Here is a 16,512-nt window from a genome sequence, read left to right on the forward strand (position 1 = left end):
TTAAGTTTAGCCCAAATGTTGTGCAATATCTTGCCCACGCGCGAAGCGATTTTTGTGAAGAGACAGAACTGCAGGCAAGATTTGCGGAGATTTTTGACGGATCCTACCTGTTGATATCCATTGGGGAACGGTAATACGCAACACTGGAGAAATGACGGCGCGTTATTAAAGCGAAATATCCGCAAAAATTGCGTGATTGACTGTTGTGGCTTAATGATGACACACATCTCAATATCACAAATGTCGTAACGCAGAATTATTGGTGTCTTGGGGTTTCCTACCGTTAGGTTTCCTACAAGCAGTGGCACACTAAACCTGTCAGAGACCCGAGCCGGCAAAACAAATCGAGGCTCCCCTTCCTGCCCCCTCCCACCCTCCTCACCACACAGAAGATCTAGGAGAGTTTCAAACGCAAACGTAAGGAAGTCCTTCATTGCTTATCATCTTCAATTTGTGTCGTGATAATTTACAAGGTATAACGTTATTTTACGTAACACTGAAAGTGACTGCTCTCGTAATCTCGTTGCTCTTATTTAATAGCTATGTTGCCCTTATACGACAGAATTCATTACATGATTTCTGTTGTTCGAATCTTTTATTTATGTTTCGCAGCTAAGTCTGCATAGAGCGAGTGGGGTGTATAAAAATGAATCTCTATTTCCCAAACCAAGAGGATGGTCACTGTCTACATAAAACTTCGTTCAGTGCGTTGTGGAGGATACTTTCCTTACGAATTTCAACAAAAGCCACAGTGTTGCTCCGATCTTGATGAAATGTTGTACCTTCGATCTTCAAAACAAGGGGAACTTCACCGTCAATGTGAAATTTCATACGGTGTATTGCGGAGGGTACCTTACAACAGAGTTACACGCCGTTCGACTGATAGCTTGGGAGTTAGCCCATGTATCTATGTGTCCGTGGTGAAGGCATTTATACAAGTCAACGTATTCTGAATGGCAGAGGGTTGCCCTACCTTTAAATGAATTCAATATCGTTTCGTCAGTCAGCATAAAAGTTGGAAGATCTACGTATTTTTTCATAGACGGGGAAAGAGGAGATGGTATGACGGAGGCAGAGAAGGAGATATACGGAGAGAGGAGAGCGTGATGGGGGTGGGGAGAGGGGAGGAGGTTGGCTGGTTCAAATGGCTCTGAGCAGTATGGAACTTCACTTCTGAGGTCATCAGTCCCCTAGAACTTAAAACTACTTAAACCTAACTAACCTGAGGACATCACACACATCCATGTCAGAGGCAGGATTCGAACCTGCGACCGTAGCTATCGTGCGGTTCGAGACTGTAGCTCATAGAACCGCTCGGCCACTCGGCCGGCGGAGAGGGGTGCATCCAGAGAAGTGAGTGAAGAAGATTAAGAGAGAGGGAGCAGCAGGTAAACAGAGAAAGGGGAAGGTGGCGAATTACTAATGGAACACTGTAATAAATACATAAATTACGGGTGTCATTGTGAATTTGATGTACTATTAAAAAAAGCGAAGGAGGAGGATGGAGAGGAGGAGGAAGTGTTGTGGGAGAGGAGGGCAGATGGAGGAGATGTAAGAAAGAGAGACGGATGGGCGGAAGGAGGAGGTGGATAGAGAGACGAGATAGGACTAATTGGACAAGAGAGATGAGGGAAGAGGGGATGAACTGATATAAAACTGGGGTGAATAAATATCCGGCCAACGCCGGGTGTACTGTTAGTAATTAGATAAAAATTTAAGTGACAATGGACGTGTTCTTCTGAAAGGAATTACAGAGTATTTTCCTAAGGTTAGATGAGGCGTATTAAGTCTCGATAACTAGAGTGTTGTTCTTGATGTCTACAGATGATCAAATTCGTTGCTTAATATAGATGACTCCACCAAAGTTCATCTAGTTGGAATTTCATCTTTATAAAACGAACTACATAATAATCAGCTGAAAAATGCTCCTGTTGCAGCACACTAAAGGCAGATATGATCGTGTTTAAAAGATTCTGACAGAAAAGTGGGCAATCAGCTGTCTCAGTCCTCATTCCTGCTTCCTCACCAAAAATTCTGGAAGCTTCACAGGACGAGTGCCCATGTTATATAATAAATTTCCCAAATAAATTTCAGTTTTGTTGAGTTAAAAAGTCAGTAAATAGCACATTTTATATTAGAACTTTAGATATTCCGTTAAAAGCATACTTTTGTGAGTGAGATCAGCCAAATACAAATAATTAGTTTCGTATGACATTTATGACGAAATTCCAGAATCGGAAAGTTAACTTTGCGAAATTATTGATGCTAGTAAAATGTGTGCTGTACTTACAGATACCGTTTTGAAACAACAATATTTTAAGGTCCACAGCAAATCCTACAATTTTTCACACAGAACAACACGGTAAATTTTTTATCACTCAACGTTTCGAATCTGTAGACCCACTACGTGGTGACGCTCGTGTTTCCGACTGCAAATAAATATCGTAACCCTGAACTTTCCGTCTGACATGAACATAAGAACATTCCTTCACATTTTATCCAGGCTTAGGACTGGCTATGCACGTAGTACATAGGCATGTTTAAAAGTTATATTTTCATTTTATTTATTTACTTTTTGTTTCTGTTGTTGTTTACTTTTTTGTTGTTTTTGTTGTTATTGTTGTTGTTCAACATTACAGTAGCAAACTGATAACCTTTTCTTCTTATCAATCGTAAACTCTTATTCAGTTTTTTCTAAAAAGGCTAGAGATTTTTAACACCTTTTTAAATCTCCAGAGTCTTAATATGTTCTCATAATGTTTTTTAATCTTTTGTCAAGAGCTATGCATCTCTTCTTTCTTTCATTGAAGCGGTAGGCCAATGGAATCCTTTTTAATTTCAAATTTAGCGTTCACTGCCTCCTCTTTCAGTTTTGAATCAAAAGTACACATTTGGATGTTTCTAGTTTATTGAGGAGTTCAGTTTTCTATGCCAACCTTCGACAGCATTCGTCGCTCTGTGTCGTCGGTTAAAAACATTCCACATTTCAATAGGTATATTAGGATTTTCCATCCACTGATCAACCATATAGTCTGTAAATGCTGTGATCTTCTCTCCACTGGGCATTTATTCCATTATTAGAATTCACGCTTCATCGACAGTGTTAAGTGGAAGATGTGCCACTGCACACACGTGCCACAAAACAAACGCGCTACCTCCTATCCCTGTAGTCTTCCGTTAGTCCTAGATCCTGTATCTTCTTCCATAGACACTGGTTAAAGTGAAAATTACAGCCGGAAAGGTGTGTTTCAGGGAACACTGAATTCATTGCTTTAATTGTAGCCATTTCAAAATCTAGCACTGCAGTTTTTGCTGACCACCCAGACATCTTAGATATCAATGCTGAAAAAAGTTTTGCATATGAATTTTTACTTTTTTTCTGGCAGCAAAGCAAATAAAACAGGAAATATCTTAGTTGCCTCTTCTGTACTTCCGATGTCGACATGGATTGTGTACAATTGTTTGAAGTATTTCGAAGAGCTGTCAAATGTCCCTTCCATAAGCACAGTTCCATTGTCACAAAGGATTTTCTCTGCTTCTTCGCAAGTAAATACTAGAAGCCTCTTGCCTGGAACAGAGCCATCATCAATCTTCAAAAAACTATTACCTTCCGCTAATTTCAAAATGCCTTTGCTTGGGTGAATTTCCGAACTGGAGCTAGGGTTCTGGGTTGTCCCAGTAGCTCCTCCTCTCGCCATACACAACAGAGTCTTGGAGCTATCATAATTCGGAATATATGCCACGGATTCTAATATTTTATCTTTCAAATGTTGAAATTTCTGCTTAAAAATTTGGGCTACAGGCACTGTCTTTTCTTCACGAACTATTTTTCTGCAATTACGTAGTCTTTTCATTATCTCCACATCTGTTTCGTCAGGTGGACAAGAAGTTGCTGTTGAGCAACGATTTCACCATTTGCAATTTTTAAGTGGCATTTGCACCTACTTCGTTCATAATTGAAGCACATCCAGTTCGTGTATTCTTCATTCCTCCTTTAAATACGGTAGCGATGACCATCCTTGATAAGACACGGCCTCCATTTCGTTGATGTTGTCACTCCCAACGTATACACTGCATAGAACAGAAGTCATATGGGAAAACGCTAGGAACGAAAGCTATCGACGACGACACTGTCTGAGAAACGGTGATAACACATGTACTCAGGGTGAGCGACTGGGATAGGCAAGCAGTGGTGGAGAGTCAGTTCTCAAACACCTCGTTAGGGAACCGGATGCTCGGGTCAGCTTCGCTTACTACTGCACCCTTGTAGGAAACCCCACGATAGGAAACCCCATGTCAACCCAAGTGGGAGACACACGAACACACACACCATGCGATTATCACGGTTTTGGTCCCTGAAAAAAGACTTTGAAGGATGGACGATTTTTGTTGTACGAAGATGTGCAGCACGTAGATAAGGCTTCTTCACTCAGCAGTATACGATATTTACCAAACGGGTGTCTTCATAATGGTGCGTCGATGGGGTGATTGCCGCAGTGCTGGAGGCGAGTTTGACTAATCAGCATACTAATTCTGAATTGTAAGGCTTCGAAAGGAAATATTTTAAGCTTCTTTCTCATATCTTTCATAAACCTGATTTCATATTTTGTAGCTTACTTTTCGATACACTTTGGCCCACTGTTGGAATGCCATCTACAATGTGTCAGTCATCTCTTTGTTCACTCTACTTTTCACTGTCTTGTCCATCTAACGTTCATAGATTAATTTTCATGGTCGTGTCCACACTAACATATAGGTGACCCCGATGGTTTTCCAGAATTGACCTGAAAGTCTATGGTCTGTAGCTAAAATACACTCGTGTGTGGCCAGTTAATTATAGATTTTGCATAGTATTTGGTAAGAAGATAATCTTGTTTGCTTGATAACAGGTTTTTAAACTGCTGCCTGAATAGGCAGAAAACTTGAGTATTATATTTTATAAACCCCACTGTTGAATTTTACGGAGTCAGTCTTTATTGCTGTGGGATAATAGGTATCGTAACTCATTCACAGTAGAGAAAGAACTCGTTATTTTTAAAAAAATGGATCTGCAGTTATTAATTCCATTTGGCCCAGACATATGATGCCTTATTTTGCATATGACCTCTTTTTCTGTTTTGGACCCATTCCCCACGACGGTATTTTTTTTCATTGTGATATATTTGGTTGTAAGTCTATTTTTTCCAAAGTAAGTGAGTGTGCTTTGTAGAGTGTAGCCCTAAATGCTACTTGTTTTTGGGCGGTGAGTTAGCATGTAGCGTTCTCTATCTTTTTGTGCTGTTGATTTTAACAGTAATGAAATTTATGCTTTTCTCGTCCTCATGCTAGACTACAAATGTCATACCTGTGTGCAAAAGGTTTCATTATGTATGCGACTCTTCAGTATCCTCTCCTGTGCCACTATGTTGTAGCAAGACCGTCTTTCTTCCGGTAAACTTTCCCATTAAAAGTATGCTAATTATGCGACCACATTACTTGCATAATGTCGGTAACTTCGGATATTTCGGAGGCAGGACCCTTTTTATGTTCTACTAAGTTTTGAAGAAAATGGCGAAATTGCTGAGTATTTTCCGTTTTCACCACATACGTATCTCCAAATGTGCCTACTGTTATTGGAGTTAGTCTAGCATTTACATCTCCTGTAAAGAAAATCTGATTGTTATTCGTACTGTTCAATATCACCTGCGATAGTATGAAAAAGACCTTAGAGTAGTCAATATTCCCCTCATGTTGGACGTTAGCTGCTATTATTCTTTGGATTGCTCTTGTATCTTTAATTCGTAATAGAACAGTGCGTCCTTTTGCATTTCATAGTCAAGTGTTTTACCTTATTTTTTTGTGGGATTGTAGATGGTAACACCCTTACTTGTTCTTCTTTCTTAATTTACTGCGCTGTAGATCATAGTATAGCCATATACCGATGTAGTTCAAGATGTTTTTTCTGTAATACTTGTAAAATCTATTTCCTTTCCTTTCAAGTGTTTTGCTAATTCGAATGCCTTAACATCAGTTATCTAACGTACAAGGAGAAAGCTTTCCAAGCTTCCTTAAACAACTGTCTCTTGCTCCTATTTCTCACCCATATCGTAGCGCGCTAATCCGTCCTTTTCCCGAGGCTAGACGATGTAGTGCTAGTACGATTATTTTGTCTCTGAATGGGTTACTAGCCCATCTCTGTTACAGGAATTTTCCCATGTGTGGTCCCAACACTCACTACACTGACACATATAAGCTGATTTATACCTAAAAACATTTTTTTCTTTTTCCATTGTGGATACCAAACAGTGACGTACCAAGATTGTAGCGATCATTGTCTAAACACATAAAAGTTTGTCTGTTTCATGGTGAACCACTGATAACGAGTAGTCAAAAAAATTTATAAGTATACAAAACTTATCAAACGAATTATCTATAAATGTGGGCACGATGTGCAACTCAATTCCTGACGACATATTAACATACATTTTGCAGAAGTTCAGAATTACCGGAATTTAAGGATCTAAAGAGCAATTGATCACCTATGGCCAAGAGATGGAGCAGGAGAAATTATCATATCAAGATCAGTCGAGAAGTAGTAGGTGAGGCCAGAATATCATGTTTGGTCATTTAATGATACAAATTTAAGTAATTGTAATTGTGTTGCTGGATATTGGGAAGCATCGATTATCCTGTAGCCTTTTTATAATAATGAGTGAATTTACAGATTATTGTTCAAGAATTTACACCAAGTTTTACTTGTCTTCTCAATACGTCACTGAGGTTGTTGTTTGTCATTGATTTCCGACGTGGTACAGGTTAGGCTGTGAATTTTTTTATTAATTATTAAGTTAGTTTCATGTGTGATGCTGGATATGTTTTTGAATGTAGGTTTCATTACGACGCTATATAGATTGTTGTTTTACTTATGTACAGAGGTGCATGATAAAACTATATTGTGGTGCAGCAGAAGACATTAACAGCAGCACTAGCAAAGCCAAAGGCATCTTACACCGCTCCGCTCCAACTGGAGAGTGGAGGAAGTAACATTGGGGAAAAAATTTCGGATATTTGAAAGTAATGCAAAAACTGAGCTTCTATATGGTTGTTAAACATGTAAAGTGAGAAAGCAGTCAGTCCATAACTGCGAGACATTCAACAACTGATATCTGAGGAACATCCTAGGGATATGGTGGCCAAGTGTCATCTTTAACGAAACACTCTGAGAAAGAACCAGCTAGAAGCCAAATGAGCCGCAAATAAGAAACAGAAAGTGGAGATTGTTAGGAAATTCACTTAGGAGACTCAATGAACATATTGCGAAGCAGTTCTTCATTGAGTGCTACATGGACGATGGAGACGAGGCAGGTCCAAAATGAGGTCCAGATGAAGCAGATGGTCAACAGAAAATACATATATTTAAAATGATGGTGAATTACCGTAATTTAAATGGTGTAATATTCTCAACAATTTGGTGAGTAAGATATGGTATGTTTTAAACAATTCCTTATATTGTTGCACGCTTAGGGGAATATAGACGCATTATGTCCCAGCGAGGACATGACTCTGAGCCATACAGCAGTGTTTCATTTCTCACTGTTCCACGCTACATTATTTGCCCTTTTTTCCATTTAACTGTGTGACCTACCTTTTTCTGTTGCGTTTACACTCTGAGCTGTACTCCAATTACGTTGTTAGCGATTTACTATTATCTTACATTTGTCACAAAGCCTGAGCAGATTTTAGATTACATACTTAAATTGGACTGTGGCTTTTAAAACTTGAGGCTCAACTAACATAAAACTTGATTAATTTTAGTTCTATTTATTATTTCGATGATAGTAACACTGTTATTGACAAGATTGTTCCTGTGTTGAGTGACAAAACCTAATTAGAAACTTGTTGAACATAAAAAGACAATAATCATTTCTTATTAACTTTTATAATGTTCCACACTATTAGTCGTTATATTGGAAATATGCATATGTATGGTATAATACTATAAGTAGCATCGTCGCAGAACAATTCCAACTGGTCACTAGAAAAGGAAAAATCAATCTTAACATTGAATCAAACAAAAAAAGCCAAAATCTTGTAACAAATGAGTGATATATACATATTCTTGTGAGGTTCGAGAAATAATTCTGTTGAAAAGTCGCTGTTTATGATGTACAGCTAATTTTGTCTTCAATTAAGTAATTACCTAGAAATGGTGTACTAAGCTGATGATGAACATCATTGAGATGTTGCACTTAGCTGACAAGTGAAAGTGAGCTTATGTAGCAACGATTTTTGTGAGATGTTCGGATTAAAAAGACATGATTGGAAAATAAATGAATTTTCTTATGATCATGATGACGATAGCATTCTTTTCAACAAAGTTATAAACTTTTTAATGTTGGATAATTGTTTGAAATGCTATGATATTTATGAATGGATGGTCAACGAATAGTCATGTAACGTAGAATGATGTTTATTTTCATTCATGTGACGGACATATACTGGAAGTGCATACAATTTACTTTAGTAAATGAGGGGATGGTTATTGACAAGAAAGATATTAACATGGCAACTATGAATGCTTTTGTACAATGAAGAACGGTTGCCTTTTATAGGTAGAGCAGTGAATTAGTGGTAATTAACTGAGGATTATACTATGATAAAATTTTGTTGCTGTCTAAATCTTGTTACCATCTGCTGTAACAGACAAACAAGACGTGATAGCTAATAAAAGATGGAAACATTAACGATAATTTAGTGAGATTTAAGGGAGAACCTGCTTACCCTTCACTATGGACCTTGAGTTCACAGGGTGCCTCACAAGTACAGATATCCATACTGTAGATACAACGACAGTGGACGGATCTCTGTTGAAATATCAGACAAACATATTTCTCCTGAAGAGAAGGTCCAGCCTTTCCGGCAGTTGTAGGGCAACATTCTGTGTCATTGGCTGATCTGTACTTGTAACTACAACGAAATCTAACCTGCTGTCATGGTAAAGTGAAACAGCTCAAAGCAAGTGGAAACTACAGCTGTAATTTTTTCTGAGGGCATGTAAATCTAATGTATGGGTAAATGCTGTCGTTACCCATTCACACCTCTGGGTGGAGATATCATGAGAACGATAACTGTCATTTTATAGATTGTAGAGTGTAATATTAGACTGCTAAACAGGTAGGTTAGAAAATTTAAGAAGATTGAAGTTAGATATAGTTGAAATTGGTGTAATTCAGAAGCGGGAGGAAGGAGCTGCTCTTCTGGTAAGATGATTTCAGGGATATAAATAAAAAATGAAATATGGTAATGGAGAAGTAAGTTTAACAATGAATACCAAAGTAGGAAAGTCCTTTAGCTGGCCTGGACAGCACAGTGAAGAGACTGACACTAAAGCCGCATCTGCCATTGTAGCACCGGTTCATATGATAATTAGTTCTGCAGGTGATGAAGAGATTGTAGAAGTGTGTGATGACACGAAAGAAATTATTCAGATAGTTAAGGGAGACGATAATTTAACTGTAATGGCGGGCTGGAATCCGATAGTTGGAAACGTGGAGGAAGAAGCATTGCAGGTGAATGTGGACTGGGAGGGGGGGGAGGATTGAAAGAGGAATAGCTTAGTAGAATTCTGCACAGAGAATAGTTTAATCATCGCTGACACTTAGTTACAGACTCATGAAAAAAAGAATATATGCTTGGAAGAGACTTGAAGACACCTTAAGCTGGCAGGGTAATAATACAATGGTAAGACAGAGACATTGGAAACAGATTTTAAAACATAAGACAATACAAGGGCCAGATGCAGACTCTGGTCACAATTTAGTGCTTGTCAACTATAGACTGAAAGTGAAGAAACTGCCAAAATGTAGGACATTAAGGAGATAGGACCTGGGTAAGGTGAAAGATCCTGGGGTTGCTGAGAGATTCATAGGGTGCATTAGGCAACGATTGGCTGTAACAGGGAAGAGGAATACAGCAGAAGACGAATGAGTAGCTTCGAGAGATGAAATTGGAAGGAAGGCCAGAATTGGCCGGAATTTTGACGATTTAGTAACAGCAAAATTGATTTTCGATAACAATATGATCACCTTCAGCGTCTTAGCGTACAAATTAAAGCTCGTAAGCTCTGGTGTCTAGTTATTAGCAGTGATCGTTTCATAACTTCTGTTACTGCTAATAACTAGACACCAGTTACCTACGAGCTGTAATTTGTACGCAAAAGCAGTGTTGATGATCATTATGTGATCGAAAATACGTTTTACTGTTAATAATGCATAATAATTACTGCTGACCTTCCTCCTAATTTTATTTATCATATGGTAGTTGTGCACACAGCACTCCATGGAGTCACCAATCAATTTGAGAGATGAAAGAAGGAAGGCAGCAGATCATCAGATAGGTAGGACAATATTGAATTCAATTTAGTAAAGAAGAAAATATAGAAATGGAGCGAAAGAAGTAGGGGAAACGGAATACAAAAGTCTAAATAATCAGGATGACAGGAGGTGCAAAATGACTAAGCAGGAATGGCCAGAGGACATATGTAAGAAATTAGGCTCCTATACTGCTACGAGAAAGATAGATACCGTCTACAGGGTGCTTTGGAGAAAAGAGAAGTAGCTGTGTAAATATCGAGACTTGAGATGGAAAAACAACCCTAAGCAAACCATGGAAAGCTTGAAGATGAGAATAAATGGATGGTCTATATAAGGGATATTAACGTGAATATAATATTATAGAAATGTATGAGGACGTAGGTGAACACGAGATGGAAGATTTGATACTGCGAGAGGAATTTCATAGAGCACTGAGAGACCTATGTCGAAACAAGGCCAGAGGAGTAGACGACATTCCGTCAGAACTGCTGCATAAATGGGAGAGCCAACAAACACAAAACTCTTCCATTTGGTGTGCAAGTCGTATGAGACATGCGAATTACCGTCAGACTTCATGGAAAATATAATAATTGCAATTTCAAAGAAATCATCTGCTGACAGGTGTGAATATTACAGTACTGTCAGTTTAATAAGTCATGGTTGCAAAATAATAACACGAGTTTCTTAGAGAAGAATGGAAAAACTCGTAGAAGCTGACTTTGGAGTAGATCAGTTTGGATTTATTTTGAAATGTATTACCACATGTGGCAATACTGAGCGTGCAACTTTCCTTAGAAGATAGTTTAAGAAAAGGCACCCCTACTTTCACAGCATCTGTACACTTACAGAAATCTTTTGATATTTTTGACTGGAATACGATCTTTTCGAAAGTAAAATACAGGGAGCGAAAGCCTATTTACAACTATTACATTAACCAGACGGCAGATGCAAGTGTCGCAGGGTATGAAAGGGAATCTGTGGTTGATTAGGAACTGAGACAGGCCTGTAGCCTATCCTGGACCTTACTCAGTCCGTACACTGGGCAAGCAGTAATCAAAACCACGGAAAAGTTTTGAGTAGGACTTCAAAGTCATTGGAGTAGACAACTAGTTTGGTCAGAGACAATAAAGTCATACAGGAGAAGCTGAGGGTTGTCTCCATTGATCCATCGTGGATGCGGGACAGCGGCTGGCCATTTATTTATGAAAAACTAATCACTAAACACCCATACGTTTTTAGAAATGGTTATTTTGATTACTAGACCAGTTTCGGCAATCCATTAACTCCACCTCCAGGCGGCTGCGTGTTAAAAACAACTAGTATAAGTATAGTATACTGAAATTGATATTCTAGAAAGTGAAACGTAGTGAGATAAATTCTCAAAAACCTACAAAATGTATTGGGCGGTGTTAAGAAGTGTACCTGTGCACACAACGCACAACAAAGTAGAACAAGTACACGTGCTGGTTAGCAACGAAACTAACATCACAGAGTTATGATAGAACATGTCAAACATTTCAAAAACATAAATTAGAAAGTGTACAAAATCTGAATCACAAAGGACTAATGGTTGTCTAGCTTTTTTAAAAATATATCCACAACCCTTACAAATGAGAATCACTCTGGTTCTTAGGAATCACTATCCGCACTCAAATTAAAAACTCGCGATACGACATATCAAGTACACAATATTGTGAATACCTATTGATTAACACCAGTGATATATGAGAGGTATTTATGGCAGTATCAAAAATCTCTACCAGAAGCAAAAAACCGGCGGACAAATTACTATGTAAATGATGGTAAGTGAAGAACCTGCACGGGATACTCATAAAATAGTCAGAGGGCATTATACTGTATCCCAAGTAAAAACTGAAACGATATGACTTACTGTGTCTTAAACATCAATTAATTGGCGGTGGGACAAACAAGGGATCCCAAACACCATACTACTATGTTGACGATATATTCTTTGTATAGGGGAAATTAGAACGAGGCACTCAGACTACAAGAAATTTTTAACTCTTTATACCACAAGTTTCATTTCGCTATGGACTTTCATGTTGAGGGCTCTCTTAACTTATTTTATGTACAGGTAAGTGAGAATGGCCAGTGTTCAGAATACGAAGTTTCTCGTAAGCCGACAGCAAAATTTTCATTATTGCTGCGAATTCCGATCATCATCCATTACTGAAGAAAGCATTCTTTCTTTCAGTGTTTCACAGGTTAAAATTATTTGCAACTGACCAGGTGGCAACTGCATCGAGAAAGGCTCCATTGTAAAGATAGGCATTGTAAATGGATTTAGAGAAAGTGATAGAAAGGAAATGGGTAATAAAACTCTGTCAAAGATGCGCGAAGTGAAAACTTTATATGCAATTAACACACTGGGGAAGCTCCCACGACAAAATATAAGATTGTGGCTAGTTTTACATCGCACAAACTTGAAAGCAGTTCAGAACTCGACATAGGGAACCGGTTATCCTGGCTGTGATAGTAAACTATGAGATCATTTACGTCAGTTCATCAATCAGCTTCGTGACATCGGAAACAATTTACAGATTCTTCATTATAAGAGTAGAGATGTTAATTTGGATACCTCAGAGGACCTAGAAATTTTCATACATACAAGGCGCTTCCATGACCGATTATTAAATGACAGGATCAGTGTAGCAGAAAATTGGTTTTTAATACTTTTGATAATGGCTTCAATTGCCGTTGGAAATACTACTTGTAAGCTCATTGCGGCCACCGTTTATAACACCAAATGTGCAGTGACGTTTGGCGATACTTTGAGTATATTTTTATATGCATTTATTTTCACATATGTATCATTTGCTGTCATGTCTTACACGTTTTTATGCCTTTTCGCTTCACTTCTGTCATTGTGCCGTGCGCGGTTCGTGTTCATGCCTTTTATTGTTTGTCATCTTCTCTTCCGGTACTGCCGCCTCGTTTTCTTATTCCATTTACTGGCGTCACTAACTTCCTGCCTTATCTGCCGTGAGTGGAAGCAGCAGCGCTTATCGATAAGCGCACTGCCGTACTATCTCTGTAGCGACCGATAGTATTTCCGGGTCGTCGTCTGTCTGGAGTTCAGTTGCCAGCTCAGTGGGGACGCAGCAGAAGTGAGGTCGGGCACAGCCTGGATTTGGCGACCGCTGGTCACACACATGAACTATCCGACAGAAGCACGATTGAGCGGAGACGACAGTTGGTTGGTCGTTCTGTCGGTCTTGTCATCGGGTGTCGTGTATTTGATTTTCCGATCGCTTCTGGGCCCTTTCAATTGGTCATCTTGCATGACGTGGGTCGGTTCCTTCCTTGTGCAGAGATGTCGGGTGGACAATGGGCCGGTGTTCCCTCTGCATGGTTGGATCTGAGCCATCGTCTCCGGGTCGTCGTGCGTACGAGTTGATTCCGAACGCAGCAGCAGCGAAGTCAGGGACGGACCAGCAGTGAGTCGGTGGATAGAGTCGGTGGAGTGTGCAGTGAGTCGACAGAGTCAGTCAGAAGGCAGACAGTCGCATGATAGTCAGTCGGCTCTGAGTTTCAGTCGCTTTTGGTTTGTGGACTGAGTCGGGTTCGTCGTTACTCGGCTGTCGGACGAGTTGGCAGTCAGTAGCAGGCAGGTCCGCACGGTGCAAGTACGCCCCAGGACCGTGGTTGACGCAGACGGAAGGCCATTGTTCGGTCGGTCGGCTTGTCGTCGGATGGCGACATGTGGTCTTCTGATCACTGACATCAGTATCAGTCGGGCAATAGTGGGCAGCCTGCAACAGTCGGGTCCGAATGGTGTTAGTATTCACCGGGATCACTGTGGGCGAAAATGGGCCGTTGACCAATTGCTCGGCCGGTAATCGCAGTAGACGACGCCTTGGACCCTCAGGACGAACACCATTTCCAGAGTTGGGATATGGTTGGACCTTGGTGGTTCGTTAGGACTGAGCAGCGACGTAGTCTCCACAGTGTGGAGCCACGCCGCGGAATTTGGCGGCGGGAACGCGCTGTTGCAATTGGAAACGACGCTTGCTGCGTGAGTGGCTTTTCGCTTTCCTCCGAAGCAGGATCCTCAAATTGAGTAATTAGTTACCTGTTCTTAAAACTTGGTTGTTACGATTTGTTCGTTATTTGTGGATTGTTGTTTCCCCAGCCGTTGACGCGTGTTATTACCAGTCATGTGTTTTGTTGCCTAGAATCTGCAGCCTCCCATAGTTACATGACGGATATGACTTGTGTTTTCGGTATTTTTTTAGACTTGTCTTGAGTGGTGTTTGATGCCTTGATCTTGGTGAGGCCGAGACAGAAGTTATTGGTATCTTGGTTTATACTTCATCGGCCGATATTTTCCATTAATTGTGCAGTTGTATCTGACCATTAGAAATCGGTCAGATTGTAGGTCGGTCGTGAACCGTCCCTAGGTTGTGTTGCCTTCCGATTAAGAGGTTGTCTGTGTGGCTGCCTGTCTCACGTATACGTGCGGTAGTGTTACCTTCCCAGGCCGATCCTTGGAACCTTCTGAGCGTCGTTCCTTGTGTTTTACATAGTGATTTCCTTTTTAGTCTTAACTACGCTGTGTGGCCTTCAGCCAAGTTTTAGCCTATTAAAATTGCAAGGTTTTTCTTCTTAGATCTTAAGCCGTGAAAAAAAAATTGTTTCTTGTTTGGTATGTGGCCTTCATCCGAGATTCAGCCTTTCAAAATTAAAATTTAAAATTCTTTGTGTCTAGGCGCTAAGACATACATTGGTTTCAGGTTGGTATGTGGCTTTCAGCCGCGTTTTCAACCTTTTCAAATCAAAAGTTGAAAAGTTGTGTCCAGGCCTTAAGCCGTAAGAAATATTTTCTAGTTTTTATGTGGCCCTCAGCCGAGTTTTCTAGTTTAAATTAAAAATTGGAAATTGCTTTGTCTGGGCTTTAAGCCGTGTGTTTGTTTGGGTTTCGTATGTGGCCTTCAGCCGAGAGTTGTGTGAAGCATTTTAGGATAAAGCCTTTAGTCGACTTTGGACGAAATTTTAGAAGCTCTTCCCTTTAGGCCTGAAACCGTAAAATTGTTTTCTGCATGGTGTGTGGCCTTCGGCCGAGTTTTAATCTCTCTTAAATTCAAAATTCAAAATCCTTGTCTTGCCCTTCAGTCACAAGATTGTTATTCTTTAGTAAGAGGCCTTCTGCCATGTTTCCACGAAATATTTTAAAATAAGGCCTCCAGCCTTTTCAAATTGAAAGATCTTCTTCCTAGGCATTAAGCCGTTAAATTGTTTTGCTGATATGCGGCCTTCGCCGAGTTTCAGCCTATTTAGATTAAACTTTGAACTTCTTTATCTCGACCTTAAGCCGTAACGCTGTTCTGGATTAATGTGAGGCCTTCAGCCGAGTTCTATGGGAAAAATTTAAGGTAAGGCCTTCAGACTGTTTATATTGAATGTAAAAAAAAATTTCTAAAGAACTGAGACCTCCAGAGGAACTCCTAGACCTCAATTCCTCGCTTAGGCCTTGTGCCTTGGATTTTCGATGTGGCGTTCAGCCGATCTAAATTAAATCAAAGGAGGTCTTTCGTTACAATGTTGAGATGTTTGATTCTTGCTTGTGTGATTGTGCATTTTAAGAAATAAAGTTCATATGTTGAGTGCAACTGACAGTAACGCCACATGGCGTTGTATTAACCCAAGGTCGAAATGCAGTAGGGTTTTGGAATATATACTGTATTCGAACATTATGAAGTACCTCGATGAAAACGATTTATTGACACATAGTCAGCACGGTTTCAAAAAATATCGTTCTTCTGAACCACAACTAGCTATTTGTACTCAAGAAGTAATAAGATATGTGCCACAGGGCTTCCCAGAATTCATCGTAAATTCCGAAGCCGTCGCTAAAATACACTCATATGTGGTCAATTATTGGCAGATTTTCCGACGGTTTTCGGTAAGAAGGCAATCTTGTATGCTTCGACATAGGTTTTGAATCTCCTAAATAAGGGGCCACTAAACTGGAGCATGATAACTTATATACCACACTTTTGTTCAATTTTAGAGAATTTTATTTTTTATGTGGACTAAAAGATATCCTAACTTATTCACGGTGGAGAAAGATATCGTTATTTTTTAAAAATATCTGAGCAATTATTTGTGAAATTCGGCTATATAAGTAATGCTTCATTCA

The sequence above is a fragment of the Schistocerca piceifrons genome, chromosome 8, assembly GCF_021461385.2.
Source record: "Schistocerca piceifrons isolate TAMUIC-IGC-003096 chromosome 8, iqSchPice1.1, whole genome shotgun sequence".
Classification (NCBI taxonomy): domain Eukaryota; kingdom Metazoa; phylum Arthropoda; class Insecta; order Orthoptera; family Acrididae; genus Schistocerca; species Schistocerca piceifrons.